We start from the raw sequence: 23425 nt of genomic DNA on the forward strand, positions 1-23425 counted from the left end.
GTGTTCAGGTAATGAACTGGAATAAAGGGCCTAAGCCAGGTGTGGAGTCCTCTAAATTTCATTTGGAGCTGTAGTGATTGTGGCCAGCCGGTCGAGGGAGGTGATTCTCCCCCTTTACTCCACTCTGGTGAGACCCCACCTGCAGTGCTGCGTCCAGCTCTGGGGCCCCAGCACAAGAAGGACATGGAGCTGTTGGAGCGGGTCCAGAGGAGGGCCACAAAAATGGTCAGAGGGATGGAACACCTCTGCTATGAGGAAAGGCTGAGAGCGCTGGGGTTGTTCAGCCTGGAGAAGAGAAGGCTCTGGGGAGACCTTATTGTGGCCTTTCAATACTTAAAGGGGGCTGTAGTGAAAGGACAAGGGTCAACAGTTTTAAACTGAAAAAGGGTAGATTTAGATTGAACATAAGGAAGCAATTTTTTACAATAAGGGTGTTGAGACACTGGAACAGGTTGCCCAGAGGAGAAGTTGTAGTTGCCCCATCTCTGGAAGTGTTCAAGGCCAGGTTGGATGGGGCTTTGAGCAACCTGACCTAGTGAAAGATGTCCCTGCCCATGGCAGGGGGCGTTGGACCAGATGATCTTTAAAGGTCCCTTCCAACCCAAACCATTCTGTGATATTGTGCTTCTGTGATTCTATGATTTAGTACCTTCCCAGCAGAACTGCTTGCATGTAGTTCTCACATAGCCAGAAGAGAACAGGCACCTTTAAAACTCAAGTTCCATATGTTTTTAAATCAAAAATTCAGTTATGGATGTGTCTTTGTAATTCAGACCTCTCTGTGTCTCCTCAGTATTGGCTTTGGAATAGCCTCTGACAATTGTATTAATGTTGAGTGCTACAATTTTTCTCATCTTTACTGGAATTTGTCCAGGGCTTCACTCTGTTTTTCTTTCATAATTCAAATGTTGGAATGCTAGACAAACCTGAGGCTAAGAAAGAGCTAATGAAAGAAAACCAATGGAAGTGACTTGTTATTCTGCTACTTGTGTGCACACACAGATGATACCTACATACCTAATACATCTCATTTAGATGAAAATGCCCAGATGAAGAGGAATACAGCTTGAAAGGCATATGAAGTAATCCTTAGTCTTTACACCACATTAGTGAGGTTTCTGCAGAAGCAGAAGCTTCCAGTTTGTGCAAGAAGAAAAGGAGAAATTCAGGAGGAGATCAACAAAAAAGACCAGAGGTCTGGAAAACATGACCTACAAGGAAAGACAGAACAAACAAGGGTTATTTAGATGAAGAAAGAGAGGATTATCAGGGGAAAAAGACAAAGAAAGGAGTGTCAAACTTCAAATAAGTAAAGGAATTCAGCAAAGATCAAGGAAATAATTTGTTCTGTATGTCTATGATATATGTATGCAACAATATGTAAGGGTTTAAATTAGATCAGAAAATTCAGGTTAGACACCATGGAAATTTTCTAACAGTAAGAATAGTAAAGGGATGGAAGAGCTGCCTGGGGAGGGTCATGGCATCTCTATCTTTGAAGAACTTTAAGAACAGGTTAGAGATGTCTACCAGGAATAATCCGGGTACAGGTGATCCTGCTTTTGTGTAGGATGCTGCAATAGAGGAACTTAAGGTCTTTTGTAGTTGCTGTGATTCTATAAGACTAGCAACAATAATAATTTATTTTTGTAGACTTCACTTGTCCTTTCCAGACAGTCTCTGATGCTAAGAGCACAAAATTTTCAAAGGGATAAGCAGAGATTTTTATGGTACTGGGGAAAAATTTAAATTTGATGAAGTCATTACTAAGGAACCAGGAGAGCAACTCAGAAGGCTGAGTGACATGGGTATTACGATAACTGTGTTTATTTTGTGGGGAACGAAGTCAAAGAATAGCTCCAGCCTCTGGCTACAGTGGAACATGACTGGGTACAGGAGAGACAGTTATTCCCATGGAGAAGGGCAAGTGTCCCTTTGAAAAGGGACTTACTGAAATGAGGATGGAGTGGAGGGTGAGTTATTCACTGGGCACTGGCCATTTGCTTTGGATTCTGATCTTAGGAAACTGCAAATGGTCTCACAAATAAATGTGGATGTCAGGATTCCAGCATACAACTACCCCAGAATGATAACATGATAGCACTGAGAAAAAACAGTAGCCTGAAGGAAACATGAGTGAAAAACTACATTATACAAAAGATGTTGATTTCAGTTGATGAGAAACTTAACAATTAAAAGCTAACTTTTAATTGCACTGCTGCAGACTTTCTTTTAGTTAATGAATATCATGTTGACGTATGGGAAGCCCAGAAGGAAAAGCAGCAGCAGCACCAGCATGCAGTGTTCCCGGTGGAGGGAGGGCTTCTGGCACAGTTTCAGCTGACTGCTGAGATGCATAGTGGGGCTGGAAGCCCTGCCACACTGGCTTGTTATCAATACACTCCTGCCTGACACGGAGGCAAGATACTTCGGACAGCCGATAAACAGTCTTGCACAGTTGTGACAGGCAGGGACTCCAGAACCAGTGTGTTCTCTGGTTCCTGAAGAAACTCATTGGGAGCACTGGCTCCCACTGTGAACGCAGACTTCTCCCCTCCCCTGATCGGTAGCATACCTACCTTCAAGATGAAAAATGGTGGTATGCCATATGGCTCCATGGGACAGTAACAACAACCATAACAGTAATCAGTAGTGTGGAGCTCTAAGTAGCTAGGAGGGGACAAACTAGTTTCCCTATGTGCTAAAACAGAAGACTTGGTTCAGTTTGTGAACTTTTGTAAAAGAAAATGATACAAAAGCTGTTGCTAAAATGCCAGCAGAGACTTCAAGCAGTTCTTAGCTCGTTACACATATGCTCACCCATACTGGCAATAACTTTATCTCATGGTGGGAAGCATTGCTTTATTTTCACTGCAGGAGTTCTGCATAGATTCAGACTAAAGAATTTTCATTTTTCAGGATGTTTTGGGAAGATGCTGTCACTGATTTCACAAAATCCAGGAACCATCCCTGAAGATAGGAGTTTGGGCCTGTTTCATGGAAATTCATAGCATGCACAAATTGCAGGGATGTCAATAGAAAGTGAAGGTGCTTTACATGTTGGAAAACCAGATTCAGGTACCAGATGATTATGAAAATCTATATATAGTATGGAGGGCAGAAGGAACTTCCTACCATTAGGAATGACACTGCTAACATATGGGAAATGTCCTTTGACATGTGTAGGGGATACAGAAGGAGTCACATTTCCAACCAGTGCCAGAGCTGGTGCTCAGCATTTAATCTATTGGTATTAAGTATAGCTATTGATGCACTGTTTCCAATTTCTGGGGAAGCTTATTTAACATTGTTGAAGCTATTCTAAAATAAGTTGAGAAATCTGTGGCAGCTGGTCAAATTTATCCTATGTGTACTTCACTGAAATGAATCTGGCCCAGATAGCATTTTCAATTTCTCTTGAAGTGTGACCACAATGTACAAGCTGGAATGAAGAAAAAAAGTCAAGATGTCAATCAGTTTCTAATATTACAGTGAATAGGTCAGACCTGTGAAGTACCATTATAAACGTAGAAGGCATGATATTAAGGAATTCAGGAATCTTGTCAAATTTAGATGTAATAGCTTGATTTATTACTAAGCAGTAGGAAAGTTTGTTTAATCAAATCACACTTTGTTGTTATTTTTCTGTTGATAAGAAATACATTTCACCTTGTGCTGCATTGTGGAAAATGGTCTTCAGTCACCAAGCATTTTTTTTTCTTAACATGATTTGATATTTACAGACTGGGGCCACATAGCTTTAGACAAGATGTACCTTTAAAGCATGAATTTGTCAGGCCTCTGAGAGCACTAATAGGCTTTAATGGCCCTTACTTGGAGCCTCCAGTCCCACCACTGCCTGAAGGCTCCATTTTAGCTCAGGTCTGGGCATCTAGTCCTGGCTTTACCTGTGTTGTGGATGGGCCTGTGCCCAGCCATGTCTCTGATCCTGCCTCCTGGACCCATCTTGGACCTTTGCTACAGCCTTGCCTCCAGTACTGTCTTTGTCCTTAATGTCCTGATGGTCCCTGGATGGGCCACGGACCTGATTCATGTCCTCACTATGCCGGGGACTGTCCTTGCACCCTGTTACCAGCACTGCTGCACAGATGCTGTGGGGCTGTGCCCTGGGCAGTGAGGGCACTGCTGGACAGGCAGTCACCCTTGGATAAGCTTGCCTTCCCTTAGGGAATGGCCCTATCTGTTGCTGCTCCCTGCCTGTAAATCTCCATTGCAAGTACATGGAATGGCTGCCATTTTCACATTCTGCAGAATGACGAATGTGAAGAGTAGAGTTTCAAAGTAATAAGCAGAGAGGCTCACTTACTTATATACTCCTCATTACTTAAAAAAAAAGAAAAAAGAATTGGCAGATGGATGGATGTGATGGCAAGTTGCAGCCCCACACACAAATTAGATCCCTTACCCCTGTTCAGTGCAGTCTCCAGGCTCAGTCAGAAAGGGAAATACTGGGATGCTTTGCAGTGCCCTGAGCTTAACCGTGGCCACACTCAGCCTCCTGCTGCATATATAAATCAAATACAGCCACGTGCTGGACTGTATGATCAAAAGTGTAGTCAGCAGGTCAAGGGAAGTTGTTATTCTTCTGTACTCAGCACTTGTGCAGCTGCATCTGGAATACTGTGGTTTCGCTTTTGACCCCCAGCACAACAGTGACAAGGGCAAATCAGAGCAAGCCCAGCAGCAGGTTGCTGCAATGGTTAAAGATCTGGAGCAGTTGATGTACAAAGAGGTGCTGAAGGAACTGCATTTGTTTAGCTTGGAGAACAGAAGGCTGCAGAGAGGACCTAGTAACAGTCTTCTATTACTGAAAGGGAGTTTATGGAGAAGATGGAACCAGACTCTTCTCAGAGTTGCGCAGTGAGAGGATGAGAGGATGCAAGCTGCAATAAGGGAAATTCCTATCACATATGAGGAAAAAAATCCACAGAGAGGGTAACCAGCTTGCTGTGAAAGGCCCTACACTTTGCTAGGGCTTCTAATAACAAGGTTTAGTAACAACTTCCTCTGACTCCAATGAGAACAGTTTACATATGACAGTGGTGTGGCTCTGGCCAGTCTCAACGGGAACATTCAGGTCATTGCACTGCCAGATATGTTAGCATCTTGTGAGCAGAAAAGCTACTTGGCCCAAAGTATCCCAGAGTTTTAGCCTCCATACTCGGCATACTGCCAAGCCCATCTTTCTGAAAAGGCATATAGGAGCAGAGTGGTTTTGGAAAATTTTAGGGCGGAATTTGGTTTTGTTCTGAATATGTTTGGCTGGAGATGGTTACCTGAAAAAGAGATATGGAGAGAAAAGAATTGCTATTGTGAGTTTATAGATCTAACATATTAGCAAAAGTACTACGGTGCAGGGAGAATCTGTCCTTTTAGTATGTTGATTTAAATACCGAGGAAGAGAGCAAGGGAAAAGGAATATACAGGGAACCGTATTTCCTTCTGTTACAGTCTGCCATTACCGCGGTCACAGATTCCATTGTATGCAATATTCACCTGCAAAACAAAGAAGATCTGTGCATGATGCTGAACTGTATTTACACTTTTCATGCTATTACTGGGCAAAACCCTGAAAAATGCTAAGCATCTATAAACTCCCAAGAGAGAGACAGCAGCCAAGGGAAATAATCTTCCTCTTCACCTGAAGAGAACTTAACACTCCTCTGTATTTACATCTCAAACACACAGTGAATGTGTGTTTCCTTTTCAGTACTTAAGTTGGCCTTTATTGAAGTACTTGGCTGTTGTTGAGTGAAATTTATGACATTAGTGAAGGTTTGAAGCCACAAATATTTGTGCCTGTATAATAACACAGTATGGTTCTGTCCTTTTTACAAGTCGGTACACTGCAGCATGGAGAACTGAAATGGCTCCTTCAAGATAGTACAATGGAGAGAGATGCTCAGTGCGCTGACACAAGCTTTTCTTTGTAACTGCCTCTCTTTGCAAGCTGTCAAAGGTCTACACAACAAAAAGTAAGAATGTGGAGTCTCTTATCACTGCCCTGGGGATCAAGAGTGCTTCAGAGCCCTGAACAAAGAAAAAAAACATCAGAAACCTGTTCATTTTGTGAGCAGAATGATAAATCTGTCTCATGTCAGAAATAGGATTCAAAGGAACTGCATTATTTCTTTATTTATTACTATTTTTAATATAAATACCAATGAAAAAAAAATAAGGTGAACAGTGAGTTCAGCTGAGCAGAAGAACTTGCAGCCTAGTTAATATTGACTTTTCTAGCAGAAGTTTTTTGAGGATTTGGGGTTTCTGGGCTAATGAAAGCAATTTTGGGGTCTGCTTCTTTTTTAGCTCTAGCCTTATCCTGTTGAAGGCAGTACATTGGCTACTCAGTTCAAGCCTCGAGAAGTACTTAAGACAGGGAGCAGTGCTTATGTGTTTATACAATTTATCTCATAAAAAGCAGTGGCCAGAAAAAGATATTACTGACGCAGTGACTGTTCTTCACATCCACTTCAGTTTCCATGCAAACATCTCTGAAATTAAATAATTTAATAAATATAATAAATAAATAAATAAATAAATATCATAAATAAATTTAATAAATATCATAAAAATAGTTAAATATCACACTCAAAAAGGCATTCCAGTGGAGCAACTGTAGTGGGTAGCTTTTATACTGTATGCTTTTGTTATGCTTTTACTGTAACGCTGGCACACGAATTAGGTACAGTTGTCCAACTGAAGTCTTACCAGAGCAGAACAGAAATATTACTTCTTTATGTCTTTAGAGGCATATTTCTATTTATATACGCCACTATGGCTTTCCTCCACTAGCATGGCACTTCTGATTTTTCATCTTAATATTGGCTTCAGTGCTAAACCTTTTTTTGAAAGAGCATGTACTCAGTTATCCCCATACCTGTATTTTTACAAATGATTATTACTCCTGAAAAGTCATATTCATTTGTACCTATGTTTTGACACCACTTCTCCAATTTGTCAAATTCGTTTTGGATTATAGCTCTGTCCTGCAATAAAATTCCTCAGCTTTATGAAGTCGGCACGTCTAGGAAGCATATTCCATTCCTTGAAGGGAGCTAGAGCCAGGAAAGACTGCTTCAAAGTTTTACTCAATACGTCCGCTTGTTTTGAAAGTGGACTACTGATTACTACTCCCTTAGTGGTTACACACTGTTTGAAATAATTGTCTGTAGTATATTATAATTTGGTTTATGGTAGGTTATAGCAGTGAACTTTTACAATGCTGCAATTGTGCAATACAATTTCGTCTCTTAATTTTGTAAATTCTTACCTGTTTTACTCTACTGGGTCAGATGATCCAATTACTCTTTCAGGACCCTTTCTCAGTTCACACTGTTAATTACAGAAAATTTCTAAATGTGCCAATCAGAATCTTTAATTTATATCTTTATTTTTTTCCTCTTGGCTGATATGATATGGTGCATATAAAAGGCTTGGCCTAAAACCTGTATATTTTTAGTATTAAAATTATTAAGAAACTCAAGACAAAATTGGATATACCAAAAACCAGAGACAATATATATTGCTCTTTACTCAGGGTACAAAATATTTTAAACAAATGTCAATAATCATGGTAGGAAATTCCTGTATCTTGATTCTTTTCATGCCAGGTATTTTGGCATGATTATAAAAGTATTTTAAAAAATACTTTGGACTGAATTTGGCTCTCAGACACATTTCTGCAAATCTGGAGGAACTCCCACTTAGCTAATAGAGTTACTGGAAATTTAACATTGCTGGAACTGTGAAGTAGCGCCTGCATTTACTGAAGTATGTAGCAATCTTCCCACGGATTTCATTAGACTTTGATTTGCAGCCTCCATATCTTGAAGATGTTCTTTTTATATGTTAGTGTATTCAAAGTATTTTATTGTGATAGATGTCATGTATACCATCTATTTTGTTAATGTCCAAGAAAATATTTAGCTTTAAAAAAGACAAATTATGTCATTTTTTTGTTGCTAATACAGAGTCCTGGGTAGAGAAAGTTCCACGTATAGAAAAAGATTATGTTATGTTCTCTGTTTTTTTTTTTTTTTAAATATAATTGATTCTTGAACGGAGTTGTTCTGCTGAAATTGAACATAGGGACCAAGATCACTGAAGGAAGGCCTGCCTTGTGTAGTGTTTAACTGCCTGTAGCTAGTACCAGTATATACGTATGGATAAAGGCAGCCTCTCGGGCTACATCTATATTCATAAATTAAGCCATACCAGAGTATATCCCTGGGTATGGGAACTAGATCCTCTCTATTGTTAAATTCTTAGTAAGTTTTTTGGCAAGATTTGACCCAGGCCAAGTAGCACTTGGCAATTCTTGGGCACAATTTCAGAGTTAGTAGAGGGCATTCCAAATGAGAAATTTGTATGGGGATGTTGCATTTTGCAGGATAAGGGAGTTTGGTATTATGGGCATGGGCTGGAGGTACTGATGGCCATAGAATAGTCTTGGACACATGCTTCTCAGCATAAAACCCCTAAAATACCAAAGCCCTGAACATGTACTGTGGCTCTGTAGAAACATTGTCAACAGATGGATTCAATTAAAAATATGACTTCCTGAAGTTAGATACATAACCTACGTCTATGTTAGTAAACTCTACAAGGACTGGACACAGTCCCATGGTGACACATCTAACACTTTCCTAAACAGCATTTGGGTATAGTTCAGGGAACACCACAGACCATCCCATTACACCCCTATTTTGGACTGGAAGAGAAGTTCTCCATGTGGGTGTGAGGCTCGCTGTATGGTTTTGTCTCTGGACTCATTTTGTTTACCAGCACAGATGTTTTCTTTTGTTTCAGGCATGCTAATTCATCTTTAAGTATCTAACATAAGCTCTTAGCTACCTTGCAACAGAAACTGGCATTGAACTTTAGGTTGAATTAGAATTCTGGGCTCATGAAGCCTGTTTAATTACCATAATGCAATATTTGGTGCACTTCCCCAATATACAGCAGGCTTCTGCCTCTCACCAAACAGTTCAATCGCTCGTCAGGGAAGCGGACTGCCAAACCTAGGGAATGACTTCATTTTGAGCAGGTTTATCTGTATGTCCAGGATTAATTAAAATTGACTTCTCTGTATGTAGAAATGGAAATTATTCTAGTAAGACAAGCGCTGCATGAAAACATCACCCAGAGGTGATGTAACTGCTAAAAGAAATTAATACAGTCACAGTAAGATTTGCAGAAGAACTTGGTTATCATTTCCCCGGTGCTTAGCTTTGGGGACTTCTTCTCTGCAGTCCTTACCTGTAGACGAAGCACCTTCCACACTATATTTATGAGTATTCCTGTTGATAAGGAACTTACACAAAAATGTAAGTGTTTGTGGACTGCATTTTTGTTGTTATGGTGCTTTGGGAGTGTTGGGTCCTGCATTCCTTTCGCATGTTGCACTGTAGCTCAAGTATTAGCCGCAGCCGCAACCAGGTGTCAGGGGGAGGATCAGAGAGATAACCTCTCGTGAGAAATACTGTGAGCACAGATTAACTCCTGGCATTTCAGCAAGCATTTTTGTATCTTATTTCTATTTTTAACTCAGATTTGTGAGGGTGTAAACTTACTAAGGCAGGAGACTTTAGGAAAGAGAGAGCTAATTGCAAACTATAGAGATAAGAAACCTTCCCTTTATACATCCATGTGCCCTAAAGCTTTCTGAGGCACTGGATTAGCTGCACAAGAACAGTTAGCTAGAAGAACGTTCTAGATGCTGATAAGAGCAGTAGCATGAAATATTTCTGCCCTCATGCTGAATTCCCTTACCTGTACCATTACCATTGCAATTCCTTCAGAAATGCAACAGGATTTGACCTGGCCTAATCTGCAGAATATGTTTCAAATCTGAGGCTTCTGGAGACCTTTTCAAGCCACTGGACCATTCTGTAAAGGTAGAGGACTTCCATAAAGGCCGCTGCAGGTAACACACACTTCCATTGTTAAGAAAAAAAAAAAAAAGAGGTTTTCTTACCCAGCAAGCCCCTAAAGGAATGGCATGGAAGTTCTGAACTCCTCTGGTCATCTAAACTTATTTTGGGGTAATTTTCCTGATTTAATGAAATGGAAGTGGTATGTTTTGTCTTCATTCTTTTTCAACTTGCAGAAATAATCACAGGTGGGCTGGTAGGGATTCAAAGAAAATCTGGAGGCATTTAATTTCCTACCTTGGGTACTTCCTTTTGCAGACAGGTGTGGTTTGCTGTCACTGGTGCATAGTTATATATTTTAGAGAGTGTCATGAAAAGCACATAGGAAGCCAACCTGACATTTGTCATCACTAAGTAATACCTATACTTAGAACAGGGAACTTAGAGGCAAGGATCATCATTTTTGTTCTGTGTTTGTACAAAAAGGGCCCTGATTTATGACTGTGATGTCTGTGCTGGCACTTTAAAGGCAAATAGTATAGACTTGCCTGTTACTGTTACCAAAGGCTTACAGCTGAAGTTGAAATGATTATTTTATTGGTCACAGTCAGTGATCACACTGATTTCAGCTGTGGGAGATGAAAATGTCCCTTTTACCCTGAAAACCTTTGTAATAATTTCAGGCTAGTGCTATTTCCACTATGGCATTGAGGCTGAGTTATTTGGCTAATAGTGATACATCCTGATGTGAGGGCAACTGCAAGGAGCAGCTCTAATATTACCAATTTTCTAAGTTACTTGTTTGTAACATTTTATGATGGTAGGAAAGAAAGCATCGTTATGATAACATGGTCACTGATCAGGAAAACACAGCACAGTGCTACTTTTCTTGCTGAGCAGAAAAGAAAGTGGTGAATTTGGCAAAGAACAGGGAACATAACTTTTCTGCAAGCTCGCTCTCTTATATTAATAGGAATTTTCCATTGTTTTGTTTAACATAAACCCAGTTTGTTTATTTGCTTTTAATTTAGGCAGTTTTTGGTGCATTGCAGTCATAGTGCACCCCACTGAGATAACCTAGAAGGGCATTATGTTTTCATGCACAAGGAACAAATCATGCTCTTGCAGGCTATAACTTCTTTAATTTCAATTAAGGAAAGTGACAAGAAAGAACAGAAAATAAAAGCTGCATGGGAGAATATAGGAAGAATGTCTCTTTTATTACATATTACAGAAAGCAAAACTTGGCATAAAGAAAAAAACAGCAATTTGGAGGTGGAAACATAGATGTATTTAGTGTTCCTTATGTTTAAGCTGTGTATAAAAATTCCCATCAAAAGGAAGGGTTAGGAGTCCACAGGACTGTCACAATGTTGCATGGCACCATTGAACAACACTAATTTTAGGTAGGCATTCATTCAGGGATAGGATTTGGAACAGAGAGAAGATTTATCACTCAGAATCTGCTAAAAGCTTTCAAAATAAAGAAAAAAAAAACCTCCTCACTACTTCTATTTTAATGGTGTATCCTTAAGTGCACCAACTCAAAACTTGAATCCACATGATTACATGACATTAAAGAAAGCTCTTGCAGGGAAAGTTTCGACTATATGTCCCAAGTCTCAAAGGTCGGATAGCAAATATAAAAAAGGCAAGAAACAAAGTACTATTTTGAAAATACCATGATTTTAAGGTACTCACCCAAGCACTTTATCATACTTCTTATGACTTTGAGTAGCTGGGGATAAACAGCCTAAATCAGGACTTAATGCCTGTTAAAATTTAAAGGAGATCTATAGGATTTTTCTTAAAATTCTTACCTGTGTGAAACATGCACTGGTCAGCAAATGTCCCGTGGGAAAACTCATTCCCATCTGACAGTCTCTGTTGTTAGCTCTGAAAGGTCTTTGCCTTGTCCAGAGTACCCTGAGCTTGTCCTGGCACCCTGTGCGCTGCGGAGGTGAACCAGTCACCATGTTGGGGGCTGCCACCCCCATGTGAATACAGTCTATGTGGCCTGTCAGGTGCTTGGATACTGCTTTGAAGAATGGGGAGACCATAAATAAAAGCAAAATGAACAGATTATCATGCTAAAATGTAAGACTTGACAAATAGTATATTTGTAGCAAGTATGCAGAAGAAAACCCCAAGTGTTTCTAGCTACTGATGCTTTGCTTAGTAACTTCAAGGTGTTCTCTAGTCCATTGGCCAAAGAGCTACTGACAGTCATGCAGCTCTGCCAGCTAGGACCCAGGCATTTTAAAACATCTACCTTCACGATTGCATTTGAAGGATCAGAATGTTGTCAGAGATCATGCCTTTACTTTTTGGCCCTTTTCTCTGGGGACTTCATTCAAAATCAAATGTATTCACCTGGTTGTCTTCTAATAAGCAAATCAACAGTTTTAAACCATATTCCAAAGAGCTGTGGATTTAGAAATGCTGATGTCCCCAGGGCATATCAGACAGAGTTAGCACTTGGCCAGACAGTAAACAAAATATTCGTTAGAGGCAATGTCTAATGAGTAGCTTGATACTTGCAATAAACAGATCATTTACCTGTTGAGAATTAAGTATTCTTTGCAGACTGTTAAGGAGTGGTATAAACCTTAGTGCACAGCCCTTTATATCATATACATCAGAAACATGTTTTATATAAACATGGAAAGGAGAATTATGAAAGCACCTTATTACTAGTTATTGACAGTCTGGAAGTGATGACAACCAAGCAGGTTTGGACTGATGGTATGTTTGGGAGGAGAGCCCTCCCCCAGATTTGGCTTTCAGGGAGCAGAGACACCATGGCAACCTTACATAAGTGTGGTGAGATTCAGACACATCATTTTTTTCCCCCTTGTCAGAGTGAATTAATTAACTGCTGCCACAGGTAACTGCTTAAATTGGCCTGTATTCATCATCATTGTCAAGAATAAATTTGTGTTTATAAGGTTTGTTTTAGTAACTTTTAAAAAAAGTCACTTGAGATCTGAAGATGATGATATACTAGACAGAATGGGAAAAGGGGATCAACAAATTCTAGAAGTGTTCAAATTCACCTGAAAAGCTTCAGCTATGGACTTTAAAGTGTTGATTAAAAACCACCATGCCAATTACCTATGTTACGCTGAAGCAGTAGTCCACATATTATCTTTCTTCATCAGTCCTTTTTCATACCTGACTCCTGTTGACATCCAGCTGTTTATAATTTCCCCAGAGTTCTAAGATTTCTTGAAAAATAACATCAGAAAGATTAGGACTTCTTTAGACAAGTCTTCCATATTTTTAGGTAGGGGTTATGAAGTTTGTGGATTTTAATGTTTGTCCCTCATAGGTACCCCTAGTAACTAAAAGGGGAGAAAGTTCTTCAGTTCCTCATGTGTGCGTACACATCCTGCTTCATCCCAAATCCATCCATTAAGCCTGTCATTGAAAGACCTCAAGATTTTCTTTTAAAACATCACTTTCAGATCAACTTCGGTCATAATTTTCTGCAGTGAAGCAGTAAGTTATATACTTGTGAGAGTGGCCCCCCAAAGTGCCATATTCCAATCTCTATATTCTTTTTATTTGTCACAAGGAGGTCTTTAGTAAAGTTATTTGTTGTGTGAAATCCCTTGGGAAATTGCCGTTTATAATTTTAGGAACTCCAATTACATTTGCAGGCTGGCCCTGTAAGATGTCCTGTACATGTCTGTCAGACTTGCCGCTTGAAAATTTTATTCTATCCCATATTTGCTTAAAAAAGTGTGATATGTCCCTGGTGTTCTTGCTGATATGCTAAATGCTTTACTTAATCGTGTCTTTTGAATAAATTAATAATATTGACTAATTGTGATGTTGCTTATTTCTAATTAATTAGTAATGGCAAAATCTAAAGAAAAAGGGGGATGGAAACTGTATTACTCAACACCTCTTTTGAGCTTATTCCCCACACATTTTAAATTGCAGTGCAATGAATCTTTTACCTTTGGCCTCAGTGTTATCCTTAGGTTGTCAGTTGCTTTCAAGATTGAGTGCACCTCACTGGAACATAGTTTACCTGCTCAGCCACAGGGGTTCTGTAGCACTTAGGGCAACTCTCCTGTGCCCATCTGACATGTGCTGCCCTGCTGCTCCTGCGCGATGTGCGCCGATTGCAGCAGCGGGTGCCGTGGCTGCGGGCTGTGGAGCTGAAGCCTCTTGCCCTGGGAGTCTTCTGCTTCACACCTTGGCTTCTGAGACTGGAATTCAAGGTCTGCTTACAAATCAGTCTCGTTTATGGAATGCTGAAGTGCTAAAAGTTTTCTTTGTATCTTGTTTGTTTGGATACTCGGCTTTATCCCTCAAGATTAAAAAGGAGAAATGTTTACTTATGTGAGACTGCAGTACATAAAGTGCTTGTATGTGAAATGAGAGCGTGCCTGCACCAGCTGTCAACAGTTATACAAGCACGCACCCATTTTTCCACTTATTAGACTTACATCTTACACAAATTTGAGCTGATCCTTTGATACCTTGTAAGCCTACCAGAAAATCTTTTGTACCATGCAAGTCACGTTTCAACACTTTAATTTCCAGAAACCTTGTGGTAATGCAAAGATATATGAGTCAGATAATGCATTAAGCAGCAAAACTGGGAGCCTTTTATAATACTCAGTTGTTGCTTACTATGTATTTTTTCCTATAGATCAGCAGGATAGTGTTAGACACATGGAATGGTAATAAATGAATCTTGGACTAGTTGCAAAAAGCCAGAAAGGACTGGGGATATAGCTTACACACTGCTAAGTAGCACATGTAAAGTGTTTGTGGTTAAGGCTTTGGTTTTATTTACAGTGGAACAAATCTTCAGTGAATTATGGTTCCTTTGATCAGCTTACATAAGGAAAGGAGCTGCAAATTCCCAGAAGAGAACGGTCCTGCCATGGGAAGCTTTCTGCCAGACTGGTCAGATCTGAACACATGTGTCTGGGCTCTGCTTCCCTAGGCATATGTGGTAGGCAAGGACTGGTTCCACTGGCGTCACCCTCTGGACTCCACACATAAACATAAATGGCACCAGGGCTAAAGGCTAGCCGTCTTGGCCAACCCACAGCAGCTGCTGTTCCTGCCCAAAGAGAGTCAAACCTTTTATTTTGGGTTTCACGGGCAGGCTGGGACTTGGTCTTTTAATTGGCTTCATCAGGAAAGAACTAAGGCAGAGAGAATATAAGATGCAGTCTGACTTGCCGGCACTACTCCAGACGGCATTTAGAAGGGAGGGCCAGAGGAGGTTACAGACCATTCATGTTTTAACCTCCTGAAGGTACGTTGATCAGCTGCAGCAAGGACAAGGAATAATAGCACCCGTCAGGGGAGGAGCTCAGGTGTTCACAGCTGACCTCCTACAACCTGTGCCAGGGAGGCTGGGAAAGCTGGCCATTTTCTGCTAGCTGTTCTTTACTGCAAAACATATTGTGGTTTATTTTCCTAGCACGGCTGCCTTACAGAGGTATGGTGAACCCTTTACTTTTGGCCTCAATCTTCATTTCTTTTCTTAGTTTTGCAGCTTGTTTCCTAACAATAAGAGCAAGAAGTATTCTGCTTTCAAAGTATTTCAGAACACATTACAAAAATAGAGTATTAAAGCTGAATTCTACTTTTGTCAGTGGCCTCAGTGGTATGAGTTAATGATGAGACCACTTTATCTCAAAGCTTTCCACCTAAGTATACACACTGAGATTCAATTCAGAAGTTAAGACACTTACATATAGGTGTCTACTTGTAGGCATGTACAAACTCACTAAATATCTAAAGTTTCCGCTATAGTCAGTGGAGATCTAGTTAATGCAGAGCCAAAGGATGGCTTGTCTAACCCTCAGGACGGTTCAAGGAGAATTTCATTGCCTAAGCGTAAACATCTAGTGCCACTGTTGAGCGCTGTCTGCCTGTAACCTGAGCAGGAGGGAGTATGCTTGTAGGTGTGTGTGGAGAGGGGTGGCTCTCAGAGGGGGTGGTGGAGACACGTATCATACCCTGAGGTGTGGGTGAGCGACAGCAGAATGCAAGAACTGCTGCAGTGGGTCCTTGGCTAGGAAATACCAGGTGTACACTTCCCTTTGGTGAGGCATTATGAAAGAGCAGGTTCAGAAGGGGAGGTTCCCTTTCCAGGGAGGTACTGTGAAGTTCAAAGTGTTTCATGACTTTTGCTCAAAGCTGTAGAAGAAAACAAATGTGTTGCGTCCATTCCCTTCTGTTTTTAGAGCAGGCTTTTTTTAAAAAAATATTTTTACCACTTGTTCTCATTCTTGAGTGATAGGATATTTATGCTCCCTTTGGCAGGATCAAGCAGGCTTATATGTGGATAGATGGAGATACATTTTGTCCTGGCACATTGACTAATGAAAACCCCCACAGCATGAAAAAAAAATGTAATTAAATCAGTGTTTTTTGTAGAGCTAAACCCACTGTAATAGTTTTGGTGTAATGATCTAGTACTCCAAGTGATTTTGTACACTTCAGGACAAATACTGTCCTGAAAGATAGGATACTCGTTAACATTTTGATTTTTTTCTCTGTGCATGAGTAGCTAAATTCTGTTGATAAATAAGCAGAAGCCAAGGGACCTGATTTCTTTGAGTAGCGCTTGGCACCATAAATAAAGCAGAAATTCTGCTGGAATATCCCCTTCTACATAATGACTCTCACTAATTGGCTTGCTAGAGAGGTATGTGGATTTGCACTTTGGTTTGAAGCTCTGTGCTGTAAACAGATCATTGATTATGACCAAGCTTAAAAATATTCCCAAAAAGATATGTCAGGAAACTCTATTCTAAACTCCAGGGAAGATCCAGAGCATATTCCCCATGCTGTAGATGTGTTTGGCCTGTTTATCTGTAGAGATGTGATGCAGCTTTAGTATCAGCACCCTGATGTAGAGCTTCTGAACAAGAAGATATGAGCTTATGAATAGATTGTTAAAGATCAATGAGATTAACACAAATATAATTATATGATTAATTATGATTATATATTCATTATATTATAAAATACCATTATTTTACATACAATTATAGTATTATATTATATAATGGCCCATGTTACACATACTACATAATATAACATTACAGCATATGTAATATAGACCATTATATTATACAATATAATAATATAATAATTAATATATCACTTCCAAGAAGTAATTTAAGACAACATTAATAATCATGGATTTTTTACATGATATGGGATTGGCTGAGTGAAGTTAAATGAAGTGGTGATATGGTAGCTGAGATGTGAAGCAAGAGGCCAAGAAATTTATTGGCTTTGATAAGGAAGAAGACATGTTTGATTTTGTTATGGGGAATTTGAACAACGGGCAAAAATAATAACTAGGGGCCAAAATGTGGGACTAAGGACCAACTATTTGGTATGATTTGTATGACAGCTGTTCACAATACACATAACTGATGTCAGCTCTTGAAGCTCTGGGTTTATTTCAGCATGTCACTCATGCTGGAATCTTTTGGATTTTTTGTGTTTCTGGGCAGTATTATAGACTCTGCAGTTCAGGACAGAGTTCAAATACACTCTGTGAACCAGAAAAATAACGTTTTTCTCAGGGAATACTTCTGTTTGTGAACAGTAGTTTAACTAATGTTCCAGTGAACTGGTTTTGCTTAAGCGTATGAAATCCATCAGCAGGATTTTGTCCAAATAAGCAGACTTCAGAATCATGTGTTTGGTGGTCCACAGATGGCTCAGCACCTCACAGGCTGGAATTTCGTTAAATAGCTTTTTTTGACATTGGAGATGAGAAGACAAAACGATTCCTCGTATCTCATTTGCTTTACCTAAAGTATCTGCTAACGAGGACTCACCAGGAGATGGATGAGCATAGAGTATACTGACCTTTTAAAGACATTTTCAGAAACATTCTTGAAAGAGAAGCTTGCCTTGCTGCTGGAAAGGTACAATTGTTGGTGACACAGAAAATTGGTTTATACCTTTTCTGAACCAGTGATCCCTTTAAATCCTCTGTGAACCACTGGGGCCTGATTTTCCTCTCTCATGTTGTTCAGCATTATTGATGTCAATATTTTCTCCAGGTTGATACTACAATAAATGGAGGAATATCACTCTAAAAATGAGTTTTCTTTCTCATCAATAAAAGGGCAGTCAGTAAAGAGAAACAGGAGAGTGGTGGTTTTGTCAAAGTGGTAAGAAAATCGTTTTGGGTGAGATTTGACGTCTCCTGTGCACAGTGGATAGCACCCAACTCTTAAAGTCACAGGCTTCATAGAAATGGCAATTATGGGGTAAGCTGACATTCAGGGATGGGGAGAAATGGTACACATTTAACTACATGTTAACAGCGCTGCTTTCTGCTGGTTTGGCTAACAGCTGGGAAGTTCACAGAGCAGCAGTCTCCTAGTGCTGTACTTAGTCTTGAAGGAGACCACTAGCACTGCGTTTCCGAGTGATTCTGGGCCCAGCCATCACGGGGGCGGAATGAAGACTGAAAGTCCCCAGGACCTGCAGGTGCTTTGCTCTGCACCTCTAACTTTTCCACACGTGCTTATCCCAAACCTGGGAAGAGAAGCGTCCCAGGAGGTGTAGACCACCAAGCTCTCCCTTGCCCGGGCAGACGCTCCTCTGGCTGTGGTTTGGTGCGTGGCTGAGCATCCCAGTAGTCTCTGGATGATATCTCTGCTCTCCACAAACACTATCAGCATATGCACCCAATTCATGGTATCCTTATTTCTAAAAAGGGGCAAGTGAACTCAGTGTGTGGACTTTGCCATCTTGTGTGTGTATTCACCAAAGGGTGTGCAGGGAATACTAAGCAGAGGTGGATCTAATCTTAGAAAGCGACTGGTTTCCTCTCCATGGAGATAGGGCTCACAGAGCCAAGCAGCTGAAATGCTGTCTTCTGCTATTTCTGCCACATGCTCCTGAAAGGGCTGCTGCTGCTCTCTGCCGGTCTGCTCGATGTCACTGAGCTGTCCCGTCTTCTAGCAAAGACATTTTTCTGCCGACAAAAGCCGCTGTTCGCAGGCAGCAGAGCCGCTAGCTTGGATCAAGGGGCTTCTGACCGCAAGACAGAGGCTGACCTGAAAGCAGTCATTATTCAGGGACTGACTCTCTGCCCCCCTACCAGGGCTGCGATTTCTGCATCCTTCTTCTCATTCTCTGCTATGTTTGATTTCAGTTCTCACAATCACACTGCAGGCTTTCCAGTCATACTGCTCTTTGCAATGCAGGGAAATAATGAAAACACAAATTTCCTTTTAAAAATACAAGGAAATAAAAGGGACTTCCCAAACTCATCCTTGAGAAGTCTGCAAGGCTGCAGTTGGAGGCCTACAGATAATCCTCAGAATAGCATTACCTTTATGTGTTTTCCATTAAGTTTCAGCTAAAGGTGGCAAAAATGTTGGGAGGTGATGGCAGTACAAGTGGTTTAGAAACTGCATGGTGTAGCAGTCAAAAATGCCACTCATCATGGGCAAAGGACAGAGAAACCACTAGAAAGGGCTATTCTGGAATACGCACGGGGCATACATTTGTAGTGCTAGAAAATCTGATCAGGAAACACTTTTGCTCTGGGAAGTCTACAGATCGTGACTTAATACTTTTACTCAGTGAACAGTCTTCAGCCAAGAATAGACGTGAACTCTAAAATGATCAGCCTGTAACTAGTGTTTGGCAGCCACCAAAAGCCACCTGCCTGGGTCTGTATGAGCAGGCAGGGAGCTGAAATGGATGGCAGGGGAGGTGACTCAGTGGGATCCTCAAAATATTCCTGGGTAGAGGAATCAGTCTGTGATCTCTGGACTATTTGAATCAATGGATATGTCTAACATCAACATTTCTGTTCGGCCACCATCTATTTTTCACAAACCACCAAGCACTTTCATCCTGCAATATGGAGCTGCATACCAGCTGTAGAACAGCTTCTGTGGCCTCACAGGCCTCTCAGGGCCTTCAGACCGCAATCCGTGAACCATAAATGCCTATGTGCAACATAGATGGGGAACACAAGTGCACCCAGTTTTTGGTATCCTTATCTTTGAAAAGGGACAAGTGAATTCAGTACCTGGAGCTGAAAAATTTGTTCCAGAATGGATCTCTTACTTTTGTTTAGCCCTTGAATTGATGCATATTTAAAAAATGATTAGTTAAATATAATAGTTTAATACTTCATCAAATATTTATATATTATTTAATAATCATGATATTACTAATGATCAATGTTTAACATTAAATGAATTTGCTGGCTGACTTCTCAAAAGAACTTACAGGACAGTACTTCAGTTCAAAACATAAAGGATCACAACCCTACACTCACTACCCCCACACATTGCTGTACACTGTGGAAAAGGTCCTCATCCCTTACTGATAAGCACCCAGTATGATCTGCGGCAGCATGGGAAAAGTACAATCCCAGCCTTCATCTAGACCCCATGCGTCCGATGCCTCGGCTGCCTGTGTGGTCGGTGTAGAGAGAGCGGAGCTCCTCTGGGAAAGGCTCTGGGCAGCTGCTATGGCCAGCAGAAAGTACGGGCCCAATGGTGCTTCCACTCTGCTTCTATGGAGAGCCTGGGTGCTGGATGCATGTGGGGCTGCTGCAGGGGCAAGGGCTGGATGGTGAAGGCCTCTTGAGGGAAGTACCTGCCTACAGCGTTGAGGCTCTCTCTTGTCAAAAAGTAGCTGCTGAGAGAGGTGGTGGGTTTTGCACTGTACTCAGGGACTGAGAAATGTGCTTTTGAGGCATTTCTGAGCTGTGGTTCTTCTTCCCCTGACAGTGCCCTAACTTCCAGCCTAGGAGTATTCAGAGGAGCTGATGCTGGGAGGTAGAGCCAGGTGGGAGAGGAGAGCAAGGAAGAACAGCCTCCATCCATATGATGAAGGTAGTACACAGGCAGGAGCACAATCACATGAGAAAAGATAAAGCAAGAATCTGAAGCCTTGTGATTTGGACAGATACAGAGACCTTGCAGGAGAAGAGCTGCATTTGGTTCCCAGCTTCTGCACGTGTGCATGGACCATTGTCTGCCGCTGTCTTGGTGTATCTATCTTGGGGCAGTTGTGTGCACCTCTCAGCCCCGCTGGTATTAGCAACAAGGCAGTACTACAAGGCAGACATTCTGGATTGTGCTCCTGGACACTGGGACATTGGAGCTGAATTTTGCCGAGTTTTCTTTCTTTCCAGCTAATCTTTTTCCTTTGTGTCCCAAAATAGAGCGCTATGTGGCTTTCACAGTTCTGGTGTGATCTTTCATGGCGTTTCCCACCATATTTCTATTATTTCTTTTGCTCCAAAATGTAAGAAACACATTACTCATAAAATATTCCCTGCCTCCCCCTTTCAGTTTTCAGTGAAATAATAAAAGGCCTGCCACAACTCGTGGGCATTAGTCCTCATTATTTCTGCTCTGTTTTCAACAGCCACTTCTATCAGGGAGTATAAAACCTCCAGATTCAGCTTCCATGCCAAAGAAAACAACTGCAGTTCACAGAAATCCCTTAATAATTTCAGCAAAATGCTGAAGGAGGAATTTTATAATTAAAAATTTCATATTTTCTTACTTGATGTTCCATGCTGGGCTGGGAGGATTTTTTATACTGATTCCATGACACCACACTGGGGGGAGAAATGGTTGCACAATTGGCAAGTTTTTTATTGGAATAACTTTGTCATATTGTTACCTCTTAGATTCATGGAATAAATATTTACGTGTATCCTTTTTCCAGGCAACCTTCAAATCAACATTTTCCTCATTAAATTGTTGCAGCATTTAGATTAAGTGCTTTGGCAGAAGAAATTAATTCTATCCCAAGTTTGTGGGTTAGTGTTTGGCAAACCTTAATGCATGACAAATCAATGCGATTTTATCAGGATTCTGTGCCATGCATCCTGTGAGTTACTATGCTGAGTGTGGAGGATGGAAAGAAGCAAAACTTTTGTCATAGCAGAAGCTCATATGAATCTGATACCTTAAGAACAACTGCTCTTGCTCTGTCTATGATGTGCATGGTTGTCCTTTTCACTCAGGAACTTCCTATGTCTATACTCCCATTCCTGTGTTTCAGGGACATAATTGTGTTTTCTCTCACAGGAGTTAAAATGGGACTGAAATTTATCCAATACCAAGTTCAGCAAATGATCTTTTGAAATCATGCAGGATATTAAATTTCTTCCTGGCTGACAGGTAGGTATGGCTGGACAACATGCAGCTAGCTTCTAGTGAAGCACACGCAGATGTCTCCTGTACAATTGCTTTTTGTCTTCTAGGACATAATTCCTTTTCCTCTTCTTAATGAAGAAAATGCATTTAGTAGTCTGAGCTGGAGCACCTGCATACTCCTTCTTTGTGAGTTTTACACAATAATTCTTTCTTGTGCCCTAGACTAACCTGTTTTGCCCACAGAAGTTGGTCTAACATTAAAAGACAACTCAGTCCCTCATTTTCTGAGCCTTTTCTGATAGGAATGCTTACTGCTGAAAGTGCTGAAAGCTCAGTCTTTGGAAAACTGAGAGCTCTATAAGCCTTAAGAAGTCAAACTGAAAAAAAAGAGAAAATTCCTACCTCTCTATTCATTTCTATGCACATGTATAATGATAGCCAATAACCACTGTCATTGATAAAGTACATGAATTAATAACAGGAAAGGTTCAATATATTATTGCAGCAGATTAATGAATGCCTGAGCATATGATGAAACAGCAAATTTAAAGATAACTTCTATATATTATAGTTTTCTCCTCTTGTCTCTCTCTTCTTTTTATTAGAACCCTGGTTTATTAGCCTATTTCTAAAACTCTTATTAAAATGTTGCTGTGAAGTGATATATTCTGTTGCATAATACTGGATTTTAGGACTTGCAGCCTAGCCATGCAGAAATCTCTGCTGAGTCAGCAGAATGGCAAGTGCAGAGTTTCTGCAGCGAAAGGCATCGCCTCCCCTGACTCACTCTGCCACAGACTTGGAGTAGAGGCTCAGCCCCAAGCCAGAGAGAGGGCAAGCTTTGAGGCAGACTTAACTAAGGGCAAGAAAAAGGAGAAAGCATAGAAAAAGGACATTAAACCTGACTTTAATTTACTTGATTATTATTTGGGGGAGCACACAAATTTGATCCAATGTGGACAATTTTTTGGAAAGCAAGGTTGGAATGTTTATGGTTATAAATACCGAACTTTTTGAAAAAGAAAAAGATAGCAGAAAACTGTGGTGTAAACTCTACCTGAAAAACTAGAGTATTCCAGTAAGTGTACATTGATGCAGTTTGAACCCATATGGATTACAAGAACAAAATTATAGCAGAAAAAGTGCCCAAGATGTAAAGTAGACTTTACTCCATCAGGACAGGTTTCTATATCTATCTGCTTCCATCTTTTAAATTATTCTTTTACTTGCAATTCTGCACTTTCATGACACCAGCTGACACCAGATTATAGTCACTTATTTGGATTTATACAATTTCTAATGAAGGTTATATATCTCTATTCATTGTCCATATAAAGCTGAATACATCAACACCACAGTCACAAATGTACACACACACACGTG

The sequence above is a fragment of the Platalea leucorodia genome (genome assembly GCF_965183815.1).
Source record: "Platalea leucorodia genome assembly, chromosome: 3".
NCBI lineage: Eukaryota > Metazoa > Chordata > Aves > Pelecaniformes > Threskiornithidae > Platalea > Platalea leucorodia.